Below are 18049 nucleotides of genomic sequence, written 5' to 3'. Positions count from 1 at the left end.
GTCCACTTTATGGACTAACACTGGCAGCATTTACAGTGAAGGAAGAACTGGCGTTACCATTGTGGAAATCCAGCAAACATCCACTAGTATGTCTACATTTCTACCGATAGAAATCAGCCAAATAAATCAAATTCATTCGCTTAGCAGATGGGTTTAGCCCTCATACTATATTTAATCTGATTTCTAGCATGGTTGATAATGGATTTCTGAGCAAGCATTGTTAGTGATCTGAGGTATAATAACATTTTAATTAAAAAGTTGTACAATAACAGACTCAAAATGTAAATTTAAAAACATTTAAAGCTCAAATTACACTGGGTTAAGAACTGGCATTGAATGTGTAATTTTTAACATTCCTGACTCCCTTCATTATAGTTCAAGAAGCCACAGAAATACACCATTACGAGCCAGGAATAGTTCTTCCTTTTATTTGGAAAAAGAATTACAGAGAGAGCTATTGGGAGCTGAAGTTTAGTTTCTAAAGCAGGAGCAGGCTACAATATTTTTATATACAACTGCAACCACAAACTTGCACTCACTCATACATGCCGGACTAAATGGTGCCAGCTGTATAAATACGCAACACTAAGTTAAAATACAGATTCTTTTTTATTTCAGCTTTTCAAGGTTTATTGTGCTATTTCTACTTGCAATATCATTTTAAATCTATATGCCTTGCCAAAAAAACCTGTAAACCTACAAATGCAGACTATATTCTCTGCTGTGCTAGAAGGAAAAAGAAGTTGGGGCTGTTCTGTCCACTGTTAATGGACATAATGTTTGCTGCTGTCTAGGTGTTTACCATTGGAAAGAAAATATCTTTTTGCTTTTCTTTTTTTTTCTACTCAGTCTTCAAGTGTAGCATAATGTGCACCTAATTTTTTTCAAAAAAATTACCTGGTATAATTAGCTGGTAGGCAAAAGGGCCAACTGCTGCTCTGACTTACGCCCATGAAACCCCATTAAAATCTATAGGGGAGTTTTGCTTGAGAAAGGCATTTGGACTGACACCTTTAACTGAGGTGTGCTTTAAGCTCTTCAACTGAGCAGTACTATCCAAGTACAAAGTATTAGGCTTTATTATTCTGCACTATGAATAGAAAGGGCTTTGGTTCTTGCTCCGGGGATGATGAAATCTGGCTTTTGCCCACACTCTGAGAAAAAGCAGATTGTGTCTGCTGTCACTATTGTTAATTAATAGTAATCAATAAAAGAAATGTTAAGAAGAAAAAATCCTATTTCTCATCCCGTTATCACAAAAAAAATTGTTGTTTTGTTTTATTAAATGTAATAAATGGCCCCTTTTCCCCCTTGTTGCTATTATAGTGGAGCTGATCCCCGCTTTGCATCTTATTCCCGTTCTTGGACACAAATGTTCATTCCGAGGTTGAATCTGGGCTTCTGAGGGCTCTGGCCTGGGACAGAACACTTTTCATAGTTTTTTAGAAGTTATTTTGACTGTTTTCAGATTGAGCATTGACCCACCATGGAAGTGCATGGATTCAAAATATTTCTGTTGACTGTACACCTGGAAAAACTGTCTTGATTATAAAGTATTTTTGGCATGTAACTGAAAGTAAATAAGCAATTTTAGAACCTTAATAGGTTAGATATGCCAAATAACAAGCCTGGCAGATGGACTAAGAGCTCATTATTAATCTTCAAATAGGAGTAATTTTTTGTGCAAAAAAAAAAAGAAGAAAAGGAATGTAATCTAAAATGTAAGGAACTTGGACAAAACCACTATCTGCAAAGGAAACTATATAAGCATATGAAGTGTATTAGAAGGGAAGGCAGCTGAAGCAGAGTATAGATATACGCTCAAAAGACACCTGAATTTGTTCCTGGAGAAGGAGAGAGTTCAGGTAGGGCTGCCACTGCTTTGAATTGTAACCAATGTTTGAACTGTCACATCTTTCAGTGCCCCCAGGTGTGATGTAACTGTCCCATCCTATCATGGTGCTTTTGCAATGTAATGACAGTGTAGAGGGACACAAATATGTTCAGGGATCAACTCCCAGGATGTGGGGTAATCAGTACTGTGAAAATCAGAACTGACCAGATTTTCAGATGACTGGGGGAGAAGGGGATCTTGGCTTTATGGTTCTGGTGGAAAGTGGCATTAAGATATGAGCTGTCCTGCTGTGTCTGTTCTTTCTCTTTATGATCCATCGGTAAACTATACATTAGTTGTAACAGCATCAGTTTTGAGTAATTAAAGTGACATCAGAGCGAATGCTTTGTTCACTTCCTGAGCAACTAGATAATCTTTGAAACCTCACGGTGATCTGGGGAAGTCCCAGATGATTGGAAAAAGGCAAATATAGTGCCCATCTTTTACAAAGGGAAAAAAGAGAATCCGGGGAACTACAGACTGCTCAGCCTCACCTCAGTCCCTGGAAAAATCATGGAGCAGATCCTCAAGGAAACCATTTTGAAGCACTTGGAGGAGAGGAAGGTGATCAGGAACAGTCAACATGGATTCACCAAGGACAAGTCACCCCTGACCAACCTGATTGCTTTCTATGATGAGATAACTGGCTCTGTGCATATGGGGAAAGCAGTGGACATGATATATCTTGATTTTAGCAAAGCTTTTGATACAGGCTCCCATAGTATTCTTGCCAGCAAATTAAAAAAAAGTATGGATTGGATAAATGGACTATAAAATGGATAGAAAGCTGACTAGATTGTCAGATTTAATGGGTAGTGATCAACAGCTAGATGTCTAGTTGGTAGCCAGTATTAAGTGGAGTTCCCCAGGGGTCGGTCCTGGGGTCTATTTTGTTCAACATCTTTATTAATGATCTTTACGATGGGATAGATTGCACCTCCAGCATGTTTGCAGATGACACTAAGCTGGAGGGTAGGGTTAGGGTCCAGAGTGACCTAGAGGATTGGGGGATTGGGCTAAAAGAAATCTGATGAGGTTCAACAAGGACAAGTGCAGAGTCCTGCACTTAGGATGGAAGAATCCCATGCACCGCTACAGGCTGCGCAGCCACTGGGTAAGCAGCAGTTCTGCAGAAAAGGACCCTGGGATTACAGTGGATGGGAAGCCGGATATGAGTCAGCAGTGTGCCCTTGTTGCCAAGAAGGCTAACGGCATATTTGGCTGCATTAGTAGGAGCATTGCCCATAGTTTGAGAGGAGTGATTATTCCCCTCTTTGGAACTGGTGAGGCCACATCTGGAGTATTGCGTCCAGTTTTGGGCCCCCACTACAGAAAGGCTGTGGACAAATTGGAGAGAGTCCAGCGGAGGGTAATGAAAATGATCAGGGGGCTGGGGCACATGACTTACAAGGAGAGGCTGAGGGAACTGGGATTGTTTAGTCTGCAGAAGAGCAGAATGAGGGGGGATTTGATAGCAGTCTTCAACTACCTGAAGGGTGGTTCCAAAGAGATGGAGCTCGGCTGTTCTCAGTGGTGGCGGATGACAGAACAAGGAGCAATGGTCTCAAGTTGCAGTGTGGGAGGTCTAGGTTGGATATTAGGAAACACTATTTCCCTAGGAGGGTGATGAAGCACTGGAATGGGTTCCCTAGGGAGGTGGTGGAAACTCCATCCTTAGAGGTTTTTAAGGTCAGGTTTGACAAAGCCCTGGCTGGGATGATTTCGTTGGTCTTGGTCCTGCTTTGAACACGGGGTTGGACTAGATACCTCCTGAAGTCTTTTCCAACCCTAATCCTCCATGATTCTATGAATGCACCACTGTTTTGCATTGCTCCCATAAGAACATAAGAAAGGCCATACTGGATCAGAACAATGATCCATGGAGCCCAGTATCTTATTTTATGACAGTGGCCAATACAGGGAAATCTTCAACTGATTCATACCTTGTCGTTCAGTCTGACCATCCGGTGGTGAGATACTTAGGGACACCCAGAGCATAGGGTTGTGTCCCTGATCATCTTGGTTGATAGCCATTAATGGACCTATCCTCCAAGAATTTATCTAATTAATTTTAGAACCCTGTTATAGTTTTGGCCTTCACAACACCCCCTGGCCTATACATTGTGTGAAGAAGTATTGACTTGTTTTAAACCAGCTGCCTATTAATTTAATTGGGTGACCTCTGAGTCTTGTGTTACGGGAGGGGATAAATACTTCCTTATTCACTTTCTCCATACCATTCATGATTTTACAGACCTCAGTCAAATCCTCCCTCAGTCATCTCTTTTCCAAGCTGAATAGTTCCAGTCGTTTTAATCTCTCCTCATATGGAAGCAGTTCTCTTAATAATTTTATTGCCTCCTCTATACCTTTTCCATTACTAATATATCTTTTTTGAGATGAGGCAACTAGAACTGCAAGGAGTATTCAAGTTGTGGGAGTACTATGGATTTATACAATGGCATTATGATATTTACTGTCATATTATTTATCTCTTTCCCTATAGTTCATAATATTTTGTTAGTGTTTTTGACCGCAGCTACATATTGAGCAGATGTTTTCTGAGAACTATCCACAATGACTCCATGATCTCTTTCTTGAGTGGTAACAGCTAATTTAGACCCCCCATCACTTCATATGCATAGTTGGCATTATGTTTTCCAATCTGCCTTACTTTGCATTTATCAACATTGAATTGCAACCCATTTTCTTGCCCAATCATCCAGTTTTGTGAGATCCCTCTGTAAATCTTTGCAGTCTGCTTTGGACTTAACTATTGTCAGTAATTTTGTATCATCTACAAACTTTACCAGCTCACTTTTTCCAGATTATTTATGAATATGTTGAACAGTATTGGTCCCAGTACAGATTCTGGGGGGCACCACTATTTACCTCTTTCCATTCTGGAAACTGACCATTTATTCCTACCCTTTGTTTCCTGTCTTTTATCCAGTTACTGATCCATTAGAGGACCTTCTTTTTTGTCCCTTAACTGCTTACTTTACTTAAAAGCCTTTGGTGTGGGACCTTGTCAAAGGCTTTCAGAAAGTCCAAGTACACAATATATACTGGATCACGCTTTTCCACATTTGTTGAACTCCCCCAATAGTTCTAATAGATTGGTGAAACATGATTTCCTTTTACAAAAGCTATGCTGACTCTTCCCCAACAAACTGTATTTATCTATGAGTCTGATCATTCTGTTCTGTACTACAGTTTCAACCAAATTTGCTGGATTCTGAAGTTAGGATCGCTTCTGGAGCCTTTTGGAAAAAAAAAAGGCATCACATTAGTTATCCTTCAGTTATCTGGTATAGAAGCTGATTTAAGTAATAGTTACATACCATAGTAATTCTGCAATTTCATATTTTAGTTTCTTTAGAACTTTTGGATAAATCTCAGATGGTCCTGGCGATTTATTACTATTTAATTTATCAATTTGTTCCAAAACCCTCCTTTATTGACACCTCAGTCTGAGACAGTTCCTCAGCTTTGTCACTTAAAAATAATGGCTCGTGTGGGGGAATCTCCTTCACAGCCTCTGCAGTGAAGAGCGATGCAAAGAATTCATTTAGCTTCTCTGCAATGGCTTTGTCTTCCCTGAGAGTTCCTTTAACATTGCTATCATCCAGTGGTCCCACTGATTGTTTGGCAGGCTTCCAGCTTCTGTACCTGCAAATTTTTTTGCTGTTAGTTTTTGATTCTTACACTAGTAGCTCTTCAGATTCTTTTTTGGCCTGCCTACTTATATTTGAGTTGTCAGAGTTTATGCGCCTTTCTATTTTCCTCAATAGTATTTGACTTCCAGCTTTTAAAGGATGCCTTTTTGCTTCCAACTTCTTCTTTTACTCTGTGGTTTAGTCACAGTAACTTTGTTTATTTGTTTGTTTTTTGTTTCTCTTACTACTTTTTTTATTTTGGGGTATACATTCAATATGATCCAGTAACTATTGTCTCAAAGCCTGAAACTAAATGCCATTACAGTTTGTTGCTGTTTAACTATTTAATCTTTAATCGGTATTTTAATGCATCAAGTATGTTGTGCATGCCTCTGAAATGTCAATATTTTCAGTGTTTGCTCTATAAAGTACTGTTATTACCATCAGTAGCTTAACAGTAGATAAGTAAACCTCAAGGGGCTGTGGAGAGCCACACACTCAGTAGTCAGGGACTCAAGTGGTTTTCGAAACTGAGGCCACCTGCAGAAAAACTTCAAGGGGTATGTTTTTTAAATCTTATTTTTCTTTACAAGACTGCAGGATGCTCCTGCTGCCCTTTTCCTGAGTTCTAAGACTGCAAGTCTATGGTGCAGAGATGGCTTTCGCAGTGGCTAGATTTATGCAGAAAGAGTTATAATTGTAATGGTTCCTAGACATTCTTTTCACAATCCAGATCTTAACAGCAATGTCCAAAGCAGCCTAATTACTCCTGAGAACTTCTGAATAGCTTGATGCATGATGACAGGTTAAGTAAGGCAATTTTTTTAGCTTTTTCAGGGTATGTGGCTCTCTCTCTAGATCTTTATATGGTCCCAATCACCACTGTATCAGCGGAAGCTGAGACAAGCTGCCTGTAGGTTGCTGTGGGCCCCACTGAAAGTTGTGGAATCTATCATTTAAGTGTCTGTTTGGTTTTGTGTGTTTAGGAATGTGAGGTCTCTCCATGATGCACATTAAATTAGACATGAAACCTAATTCTCCACTCACACCAGTGTAGCTCCACTGGTTTCAGTAGTTATGCCAGATTAACACTGGTGTATATGAAAGGAGAAATAAGGCCCATGAAGAGGCAAGAGGAGATTTCTTTACACATACCTATGCCACCACCTTAAGTAAAATCAAAATATGTACCTATATCTGGGTTTTCATTGCTCTGATGTCTGGACTTTCAGAGAAAATTCTAGCTTGGCTGGCCACTTTTTGTGCATCTATCATGCAACTTCTGCCAGTTAAATTACATGGTTCCTTCTTTAAGATTTTTAAGAGAAAAAGCCATGTATGTATTCTTATTTGGGGTGGACTGGATGCACAAATGGGTCTTTTCCATGTCTACTTTCTGATGTTCAATTAAAATAATCTCATGGAAAGTGTGTCTGAAATTCTGGAATGTTTAATATTAATAAAGCGCTACATTTTCAGTTTCCTGATGGATACTCCTCAAAATATACAATTTTTATTATATTTACCATCCATTTTAACATGTGCAAAGGCCACAACATGTTTCATTGTGATAATATGAAATAAAATATCTCTTGAAAATGCTGAGAGTAAAACTCAGGATTTCTAGCCTTCTTTTCATCATCAGAGCATTTTACAAAAATGAACTAAGTTTACATATTTTTTTTAAATATTGTGGAAATGAAAAGTGATCACTGTAAGAGGCAAACAGATGACATGGATTAAAATGTTACCAAGAACTCACTGAAGTAGACTAGAATAATCTTTTAATTTCAAGGATGGTGAGGTCAATGAGAAGGAAGGCGCCTGCCTATGATTGTGCTTTATGGCAATAATTGGCTACAGAAATTTTGGATAAAGAAATGCATGTGGTTCCTAATCAGATTGTGCCTTGCATCACATCACTTTAGAAAGATAACAGCCAGCTGCTTGTAATGGTACCAAAGAGAGAGAGAGAGGAAGTGGCTTTTCAGGTAGGTAGGTAGCAAGTCACAATGGGTTTGGCTTAGGTGGCATGTGGTCTGGAAGTACTTAAAATCACAAAAGACCTTCAACAAATCAACAAGAAAGACATAGAATCATGGCATTCCATTAGTTAGAGATGGAAATACCCAGTTATATCAGTGGTTTCAAGCACCGCACCCAGGACTGGAACCAGCTGTTTAAAAGTATTTGTCTGGCCCCATCATGGAGTGTCTGCAAAGTGCAAACTTTCACTTTTTAAAATGTACATTTCTAGAATTTATGGCTGTGAAGAAAACTTTCCAAACATAAACTTGGAGCAACTGATTCAAGTGCTGTCTTTACAAGTATGTAGCCGGCCTGACTTGACAACGCTATGTGCTGCTGCATGCATCTCACAGTAGCATTATTAGGAAGTTGATTCCTAAGACTAACGACGACACTTTAAGAGCTACATTTTAAAACAGTTTATTTGCATGTTTGTGCTCCTCATTTCCACAATTACCTCAGCTGTGTGTACCAAATTGGTAACTCCAAAGGGCAGAAGTGGTGGTCCTAAAAGTGTCCTGGATTATTTTTCTCAGTGATTGATAGTGAATGTAACAGTAAGGTTACTATGTAACAGATTAGTTACAACATAAAGCCTATATTCTGCCCTCAATCTTTGTGCAATCTGCTCTGGCCTTAGACAATGGGTGAACTGCAGTGGCTGGAGAGGAATACATGACCCTAACTATGTAAACAGAACCAATGCATCAAAATTAAAATTTAATTTGTCTCTTTTTTCAGAATGAGTTTGAAACCCTGTTAATAAGTCATCCAAGCCATCTCCCTGTATACTCAGGATTGTTCCTTATGTTGCATTTAATAGTATTTTGTGCACTCTAGATTTTAAAGTCTCTAACAATGGAGCTTCCACAACTTTCTGTGGGTGATTATTCCATAGCCTAGAATATCTCACAGGCAGGAAGTTTATTCTGCAAGTCAGCTATGTTCCCTTTCAAATGTCATCTTGCCACTTCTAGTTACCACCAAGTACCACACTAAATAGTTCTTCTTCCTTCTTGGTGTTTATACCCTTCAAATATTTGTAGATTGTTATAGTGGTCCTACCACATTAGCTAGCACTTAGTCAAGCTATATATATTTAATTCTTAATCTTGCATCATTTCTGTTGCTCTTCTCTGAATTCCTTCTGAGTGGTCAATATTTTTTCAGTCATGTAGTACCAGAATTGAATGTGCTATTCCAGGATGAGTGCACTAAAGATCTCCAGAGGAAAAATGACCATCACTTTGTGCTATAACATGAAACTTTTGTGTATGACGCTCAAGACTGTATTACAAACTTATAACTAATTTGCTGTCCGCTACTATAGGTCCCTTCCAGGTTTTCCAATCCCACTGAATATCTATTGTTTTTATTATTTCTCCCAAATCTTTTACCTTACTTGTTCCAAGATGAATGCAATCAGGAGTGCTGGAACCATTTGTATGGGGGGGTGCTGAAAGCCATTGAACCTAACTGTAAACCCTGTATGTAATGGAAACCACTTTAAGTAAGGGGTGCTGCACCCTAGTTCCCGCACCTAAGACTGCAATGTTATTTTCTTTCATGTGTCTTAGCTCTCAAGATATGATAATAAATTTTTTCCTGGGCTCAGCCTAACTGAATGTGCATCTCCTCACAATTTAGTATCATTTGAAATCTAATTAGCCAGTGGAAAACATGAAGAAAAAAGAGAACAGCAGGGTGTGGCTTGGGTTTTTTAGAGTATGAGCTCTTTGGGGCTGTAATTGATTTGATGTTTGTACAATGCCTAATACAATATGGCCCAACCTGTTTGAGACCTTTAGCTGCTGTTGGGATATAAATTGTAACTAATATTAATAATAATAATTATGCCCAACCATAAGTATTTGCTTTCTGAATTGACATCTGCCATTGTGGATAGTAGCTACACCAACAAGGACGTTACACTGGTCAGTAAAAGTGCCAGCAACTTTTCTCACAAGATCAAGCACATCACCTTAACCTCCTAGCTTTCTTCTTGGTTGCACAAAATTTTGGATCTGTGCCAAGACACTAGTCCCCAGGGCTAGTCTCCTCCTTCATTGACATTTTGAGACCAGAGAGTTATAAATATATCTGTCTGTGAAAAAAAGAATCAAACTGATTTCATATGATTTATTTTCAGGTTTCAACTCATTGTCTAAATCAACACATCTGGCTGTTTGTGTTTCACAGCTTCTCTCTGTCCCTGCTCTCTTTGAATACCTGCTGGTTTTACTGCAGCTGACAGTTTCAACTGCTTTCATGAGCTTCCCTTCTGCGGCTTCAACAACTCTGCTCTAAGCAGAGAACTACACAAAATTGATGTAGCACATGTGAAATGGATTAAAACCTGGCTAACTGGTAGATCGCAAAAAAGTAATCCTTAATGAAGAATCCTCACCTATTGGGAATGTTTCTAGTGAGGTCCCAAGGATTCCGTTATTGGCTCAATGCTATTCAATAGCTTTATCTATGTTCTGGAAGAAATTATAAAAGAAGTGCTGCTAAAGTTTGCAGGTGACAAAACATTGATGGAGTGGTAAATAACGTGAGCACTTGGGACAGGGACCATCTTTTTGTTCAGTGTTTGTGCAGCACCTAGCACAATCAGGGGACCAGGCCATGACTGGGCTCCTAAGTTATACAACAATAAAAACAATATTAAAAATAAAATAACTAATATACACAGGACAGTTATACAACACAATCTGGTTCACTTGGCAAATTAGGCTCCTTTGAACAACATATGCTGTAATACCACTAAATGCAATGTCACAAAAGATATGCTGCAACTTGACTATAAGTTATGGGTTAGATGCAGGAAAAATTGGGTGAAACTGTCTGGCAGTATTATGTTATGTGGGTCAGACTAGGTGAACACAGTGGTCCCTTCTGGCCTTATCTATGTACTATTACTGCTACACCTAGCTACACCCACTGCTGCAACCAATAGACGTGATACTTTGATGCCAGCTGTGTAGATATTACATATGCTGAAATGTGTTGTTTAATATCACAATTCACACTCCAGCTACTCTTCATTCATATGACAATGAATAATAATAGAGAGCCAAAGCAACAGTCTTCCAGGCAACACCACCATTTGGGTATAGAATAGAGCAGTTGTGTTTGTTATATTAGGCAGGATAGGTCACCTCATGCTTTACAATAAATTACAGTAAACAAGCTATGTAGATGAAGCCTTCACAGGTTTCATTACTGATAGGTTCTAACGCTAGAAGCCCATATCATACGAATCTTGATTGAGGGAAAGATAAATGGGCTGTTTTTTTAGCATTTCACTACAAACATGGTGTTTGTGCCAACTGACACAATGATTAAATATGATCCTCTCTTCTCAGAAATGAGGAGCAGAAAAAACTGTAACCACACATAGCTCTCCGCCGCTGATACAAGATAAAAAGAGTCAAAACGTGTGTGGTTTTTTTCAGACCAAACTTGTGGCGCAGCGTTCTTGAATGACGTTGTCCAAAATAAAAATAATTTGCTTTGCCCCAAAGTATTTTTATGGCAAACTGCTAAAAGAATAATTGGTTTGTCCTGCCACACCAGTGTGGTTAGTATTAGCTCTCATTAGTTCAAGTAGAATCAGAAGGTGAAATATGTCCTAATGGCTCAGGATGGGAATGAATTCCCTTGCGTTGGCTCTTACTTGGTAGTGTCTTGTTGCTGACAATGAATACCATTTCTGTAGGCAGTAGAGCTTTACTTCAATTCCATCTTTCAGTTCTGAAGCTTCCTAATGCCCCCCTCACCTTGGCCCACAGCGGCACCATATAAACTCTGCTCTTGAGTATTTCTGAGATGCAACTCTAGCAAGACCCAGAAACTGCTGCAAGTGTTCAGAGCTCCCTGTGCGCTGCTTTGTGCAGCATTGTCATGGGTGCAGCCGGAGCCCCACCACCAAGCCTAGCTCTAGCCACAATATAGGGCTGAATCGGTTAACATGTAAAATCAACAGCAGCTGGTTGTTTCTTTTTAAGAGAACCAGGAAAAACAACAAGCTGGCCTCCTCCCCTGTAAGGGGCAAAAGATCCTTCATGCTCTTCACTTTCAACCACACACTGATGACAATAATAATAATTCTCTGCTCTACTCTAATGCTCTCAAAGCAGTCTTACCAAATCCTTGGAGCTCAGTAAAGTCATCAGCCCCATTTTACAGATTGGGGAAACAGAGGGACAGAGCAGGGGAAGGACCTGCCCAAGAACTAGAATGACAGATTCCTGAGTCCCTGCTTCTTGCTCTAATAATTAGCCATTACCAACCACAGCCAGTGACTGCACGTCCAAAGCTCATGTGTTTCACATAGCGTGACCAGATGTCCCAATTTTATAGGGACAGTCCTCATTTTTGGGTCTTTTTCTTGTATAAGCTCCTATTATCTCCTACCCCATCCAGATTTTTCACGTTTGCTGTCTGGTCACCCTAGTTTCACAGTAACTAATATGGCAGCCGGGGGTGGGAGGGGGGATCGACATTCCTCAGGCTCCTGGAAGCTCTGAGGTGGGTCCAGATTGTTATATATGACATAGACACCCTGCCCCTCTTGCAAGCAAAGAACAACTGGGCCTCATACTGACATCATCAATGCTGCCTACAGAGCATATCAATGAGCCACCTTAAAAAGTACAGGCCATTACACTTACCCTAACCATCTATCCTTTTCTTTTCGGCAAAGCTATTGAGAAAGTGATGGCATCCAAGTTCTAGTGGCATCTCTTCTGCATTCACTATAATTAGGTGTCTGACACTGCCCAGAGACGGTTTTGCTGCAGCTGATGAACCATCCCTTGTTGGTCTTGAGCCACATCTAAACCCCTCTGCAGTTTCTGCTAGAGCGCTCTGCAATCTTTGACACTATGATCATACTGCACTGGTGACGCTTGTAGGAGATCTTGTGGGAATGAAGGGACCAGCACTATGCTAGACTTGCTAATTCCTATTGTAGCCTCTTGTGCAGGTTCTATGAGACAGAATCTAACCAGACATGATGGGCACTTGCTCTGTGTCATCTGCACCATTGTCCTTGCAAGCCCTGCAAGGCTCACTACTCTCCTGGTCTTCAGGAGACAGCTCAGAACTATGGTGAGGGGCCAAGAGCTGAAACACCATCAAAAGGTGCCTATAAGTCACACCTGGCTATATCTTCTTTGAGGAGGTGCCAAGCTGAACCAACAAGGGTTTAGTAATAGGACTCAGACTATTTAACTTCTTCATACTCAATTATTCCTCTTCTTCCCTGATTCTAGTTCGGTCTTTGTGATTAAATATTTTTAAACTGGGAAAGTCACAAGGAATTTCAGCCTGGAACCTCTTGTCTGGGCCACACAGCTTCTAGGAGAAAGAAGAAAGACAAGTCTAGTGAGTTAGAACAAGGAAGCCAGTATTCCTGGATCTGGTCCCTGCTCTGCCACTAACTCATTATGTGGCTTTGGCAAATCACTTCTCCTCCCTCCAATATCTATGGTTCCTTATCTGCTCAATGATAATACCACCACTAATCTTTCTCCCAGGTGTATAATTACTGAATGGCTAAGTGCTTAGAGAGCCTCAGGAAAAAGGCACTATTGACAAGTGCTATTGTACAGTGATAATAATTATATATTATCTCTAAATACTTCTGTAAGGGGAAAGAATTATAACCACAAAACAATAGCTATTCTACAATAATGCATAGGGATGGCATTTGTTAATATGCCAGCGCTGCTACACTCTGGCTTGTTGCTGTCTCTGACAAAGCAGGTTTATGTGAAGCAGAAGTCTAGGTGAGAATAGGTGGTGCTAGAATCCTCTGCCAAAAAGGAAAAGGAAGAAATATTTTCAGCAGCAGGTAGAAACACAATTTAGATATTTTCAGGAACTGCCCCACTTACTCAGCAGGACTGTTTGTCCCAAGTGCTGTTGTGCAGCTGAAGATTTCCCCATTTGACCAATTGTGCTGCAAATACAGAGGTTTGGTACAAGCACAGACACATCATCTCTCCCAAGGAACACTTTCTTTGCATCATTCTCCTTTCTGCCCTAACTCTTGGCTCAAGCAGGAAGTATAGCTGAGAGTTTCTCTCTGAGCAGATACTATTCTTGCTGCGTTAGTTTCTTGGTGAGAGAAATAAAACTGGCACTGTCCCTCTTTGTGAATTGCTTGTTCGCTTCTGGTTTTTGGGCTTGGCTCCACTCTCATTGACTGTCTTCTGACTGGTTTGCTGTGGATGCCCCAGGACACCAGCAGGAAGCTCCAGATGTGTCTCAAGGAGCTTTGCTTGTATCAAGGGGAGATAACTTAATCTAGTGGTCACTGAAAGAAAAAGAAATGCTTAGGATGGATTGTTCAGAGATTCTAAGACCAGCAAGGATCATCTAGTCCGACATTCTGTCTAACATAGGAATATAGGGCATAAGACTGGAAGGGAGTTCCTTGGTCATCGAGTCCAGGGCCGCCCAGAGGATTCGGGGGGCCTGGGGCAAAGCAATTTTGGGGCCCCCTTCCATAAGAAAAAGTTGCAATACTATAGAATACTATATTCTCGTGGGGGCCACTGCAGGGCCCAGGGCAAATTGCTCCCCCCCGGGCGGCCCTTTGAGTCCAGTACTCTGCTATCACAGGCAACTTCATAATATAATCTTGTTCACAAATTTATCAAACTCCATTTTAAATCTAGTAAGGTTGTTTTCCCCCAGTATTCCTCTAGAATGCTGTTCTAGAACTTCATTGTTCTAGTGGTTGGAAGCCTTCTAATTTCCAGGTTAAATTTATTCAGGGCCAGTTCATACCCATTTGTTCTTATGCCAACATTGTCCTTTAGTTTAAATAGCTGTTCTCCTTCTTTGATGTATTTATAGAGAACAATCATAGCCACTCTGAGCCTTGTTTTACTAAGCTAAAGAGAGTCCAAACTCTTTTAGTCTCCTCTTGTAAGATGGGTTCTCCATTCCTCTGATCATCCTAGTAGCCTTTCTTTGCACCTGCTCCAGTTTGATTTAATTTTTCTTGGATGTGGAGTGACCAGAACTGTACAAAGTATTCCAGAGGAGGTCTTACTACTACCCTGTATGATGTCATGATACTTCCCTATCTCTACATTAAATACTTTGCCTGATACATACTAGGCTTGCATTTTGCCTTTTTTATGGCTTCATCACAGTGATGGCTCATAGTCATCCTATGATGGACTAAAACACACAGATCTTAGTCCCTAAGAGCATGATTTTGCAGATTGTACTATTAAATTTAATCACATTTCTATTGCTTACATCATCCTAATTCTTCCTGTATAATATTTTGATCCTCCTCTGTATTTACGTGCCTCCCAATATGTGTCACCGTCACCATTTCATTAGCACCACTCCAACTTTTTATGCTACTGTCATAATTAAAATATGTAATGAGATCTATTACAAAAACAGATCCTTGAGGAACTCACTAATAATTTCCCTCCATCCTGATAGTTCTTTGGTACAAACCCATGATAGCTCCACTTTAGCCCAATGCCTTACTCACTTTACAATACCTGTGCTAATCCCTATCTTCTCTAGCTTGATTAGTATTTTCTTGTGTGGTACCATGACCATCTAGCCCAGTATCCTGTTTTACTATAGTGGACTAGTGCCAGATGCTTCAGAGGGAATGAATAGACAGGACAATTTCAATTGCTTTATCCCCTGTTGCCAGTCCCAGCTTCTGGCAGTTGAAGGTTTAGGGACATCCAAGCAGGGGTTGACTGCTGCTGCAGCAATGTTTTCAGGGCCCTATCCATTACAGCACCAAGATCTTTTTCTTGGGTGGTAATAGCTATTGTACACACACACACCCCCACTCCATAATTTCATATGAGTAGTTGGGACTATGTTTTCCAATGTGTATTACTTTGCACTTATCAGCATTGAATTCATCTGCCATTTTGTTACCCAATCAGCCAGTTTGTGAGATCCTTTTGTAACCTCCACAATCAGCTTTGAACTTGCTATCTTGGCTAATTTTGTACCATATGCTAATTTTGCCACCTCACTGTTAACCCCCTTTTCAATAATTTATGACTTATGTTTAACAACACAGGTCCTAGTACAGAGCCTAGGGGGACTCTGCTATTTACCTTGCTCTTCTGTGAGGAACTGAGCATTTCCTATCCTTTCTTTCCTATAGACTCATAGAATATCAGGGTTGGAAGGGACCTCAGGAGGTCATCTAGTCTAACCCCCTGCTCAAGGCAGGACCAATCCCCAGATAGATTTTTTGCCCCAGATGGTCCCCTCAAGGATTGAACTCACAATCCTGGGTTTAATAAGCCAATGCTCCAAACCACTGAGCTATCCGTCCCCCTCCCTATCTTTTAACCAATTATTGAACCATGGGAGGACCTCCGCTCTTAGGCCATGACTGCTTAATTTTCTTAAGTGCCTTTCATGTGGGACTTTTTCAAAGGCTTTCTGAAAGTCCAAGTACAGTATAGAGACTGGATCACTCTTGTCCACATACTTGTTGACCCCCCTCAAAGAATTCTAATAGATTGGTGTGGCATGATTTCCCTTTGATAAAACTGTTTGACTTCACCAAGATATTGTGTTCATCTATGTGTCCGATAAATTTGTCCTTTACTATAGTTTCAACCAACTTGCCTGGTAATAAAGTTAGGCTTACCTGCCAGTAATTGCCAGGATAACTTCTGCATCCTGTTTAGCTCCTCCGCGGCAGCCATGTTTTCCTTGGGTGCTCCTTTAGCAGCTCAGTTGTCCAGTGGCCTGACTGTTTGGCAGGCTTCCTGAGTCTGCTGTACTTACAAATACTTTTGTTGTTAGTTTGTGTTTCCTTGTCTAGTTGATCTTCAAATTCTTTCTTGGCCTGCCTTACTATACTTTCACACGACTTGCCAGAGTTTATGCTCCTTTCTATTGTCCTCACTTGTATTTGACTTCCAATTTTTAAAATGATGCCTTTTGTCTCACACGGGCTCTATTTCTCTGCTGTTTAGTATGGTAGCATTTTTTTTAGTCTTCTTACAGTTTTTTTTTTAATTTGGGGGTATACATTTAATTTGAGCCTCTATTATGGTGTTTTTAAGTAGTTGCCAGGCAGTTTTGCAGGCATTTCACCTTTGTGACTACTCCTTTTAATTTCTGTTTAACTCGTTTCTTAATTTTTATGTTGTTCTCTTCTTCTCTTCTTGGACTCTTTTTATTTATATGGCTAAAGAACCTCTATTTGTTTTAATTTCCTTCACAATGGCTAATTCTGCTTGACTTTTGGCAATTCTCCCTTGAGACCTACACATTTTTACCTCTAAGATATAGCTTTCTTTGCTGATCAGTGCCTTCTTCCATTCCTCATAGGCTCTCTGCTTATGCCTAATATCTGGTTTGAAGTGGTTATTCATCCAGTTAGGTCTGAAGCCCTTCCCTGAAAGTCTTTTCCTCCTTGCTTGGGATGCAAGCATTTAAATGCCTCAGCTCTTCAGTCCCATTGACTTCACTAACTAGTTCCTTTAGTTTCTCAAAGTCTGCTCTTTTGAAATCTAAATTTGTTGCTGACCTGCCATGCCATAGAATTCTCTCCCCTCCCCCTGCCCTCAGTTCCAACCAGTATTCCTTCATCTACCTCATAACTTCAGGTTGAGCTAGAGCATATATTTTAGAATGTCAGGAGGATCAAAATGTTAATGTTTTTTCTATAACCTTAATTCAGCTTATACAAGTAGTTCTCAAACTTTTGCACTGGTGACCCCTTTCACATAACAAGCCTCTGAGTGTGACCCCCCCCCCATAAATGAAAAATATATAAAAATGCATTTAACACCATTATAAATGGTGGAGGAAAAGCAGGGTTTGAGGTGGTGGCTGACAGCTTGCAACCCCCTATGTAATAACCTCACGACCCCCCCGAGGGGTCCCGACCCCCAGTTTGAGAACCTCTGGCTTATAGTGAACAGCATCTAGGGTTGAGAGAGAGATTTACTTACACAGACATATTTAAGAAAAACAGGGTTTTGCTTCCTGAAAATAGTCCATCTGTGATATTTGGCCACTGTAACCCACTGCAAATAACTAGAGCCCTGCAAATCTGCAGATATCCATTTTATATCTGCATACCATATTTGTGGATCACATATGGAGGCAAATCCAAATTTATATCTAGAGCCCTGCAAATCTGTGAACAGCTGCTTTATATCCATGAACCATATTTGCCGATCTTGGCATGGATGCAGATAACCACAAATCTCAGATGTCTCTGACTTTTAGATGCTTGATACAATGCACTAAGTCAATTTGTTTGGATTTAATTTAGCTTGTAACATTTAAGGTAGAATCAGTCACCTTACACAGCTCACAGGATCTAGCAGTCGGACCCTGGTTATGCCCCCACCAAATCAGTACCACAACTTTTTGTGGCAGTACTGACTATGCAGACACCTTGCCCTTCCATCAGCATGGGATCTTGCACCTGCAT

General features: G+C 40.3%; 1 long non-coding RNA gene across 1 annotated transcript; it reads right to left on the bottom strand.

Moving 5' to 3' along the window:
- Window positions 1–9732: 9732 nt before the first annotated feature.
- LOC115638497 lies at window positions 9733–16600 on the bottom strand. Its single transcript, XR_003997470.1, has 3 exons — window positions 16247–16600; window positions 13485–13906; window positions 9733–12945 (listed from the first exon to the last, which is right to left on the bottom strand). It is a non-coding gene; the product is annotated as an uncharacterized LOC115638497 (long non-coding RNA).
- Between the last annotated feature and the right edge of the window lie 1449 nt (window positions 16601–18049).

The sequence above is a fragment of the Gopherus evgoodei genome, chromosome 22, assembly GCF_007399415.2.
Source record: "Gopherus evgoodei ecotype Sinaloan lineage chromosome 22, rGopEvg1_v1.p, whole genome shotgun sequence".
Classification (NCBI taxonomy): Eukaryota; Metazoa; Chordata; order Testudines; family Testudinidae; genus Gopherus; species Gopherus evgoodei.
The sequence above is the reverse complement of the archived record's forward strand: the minus strand, read 5'-3'. Positions and strand labels throughout refer to the sequence as shown.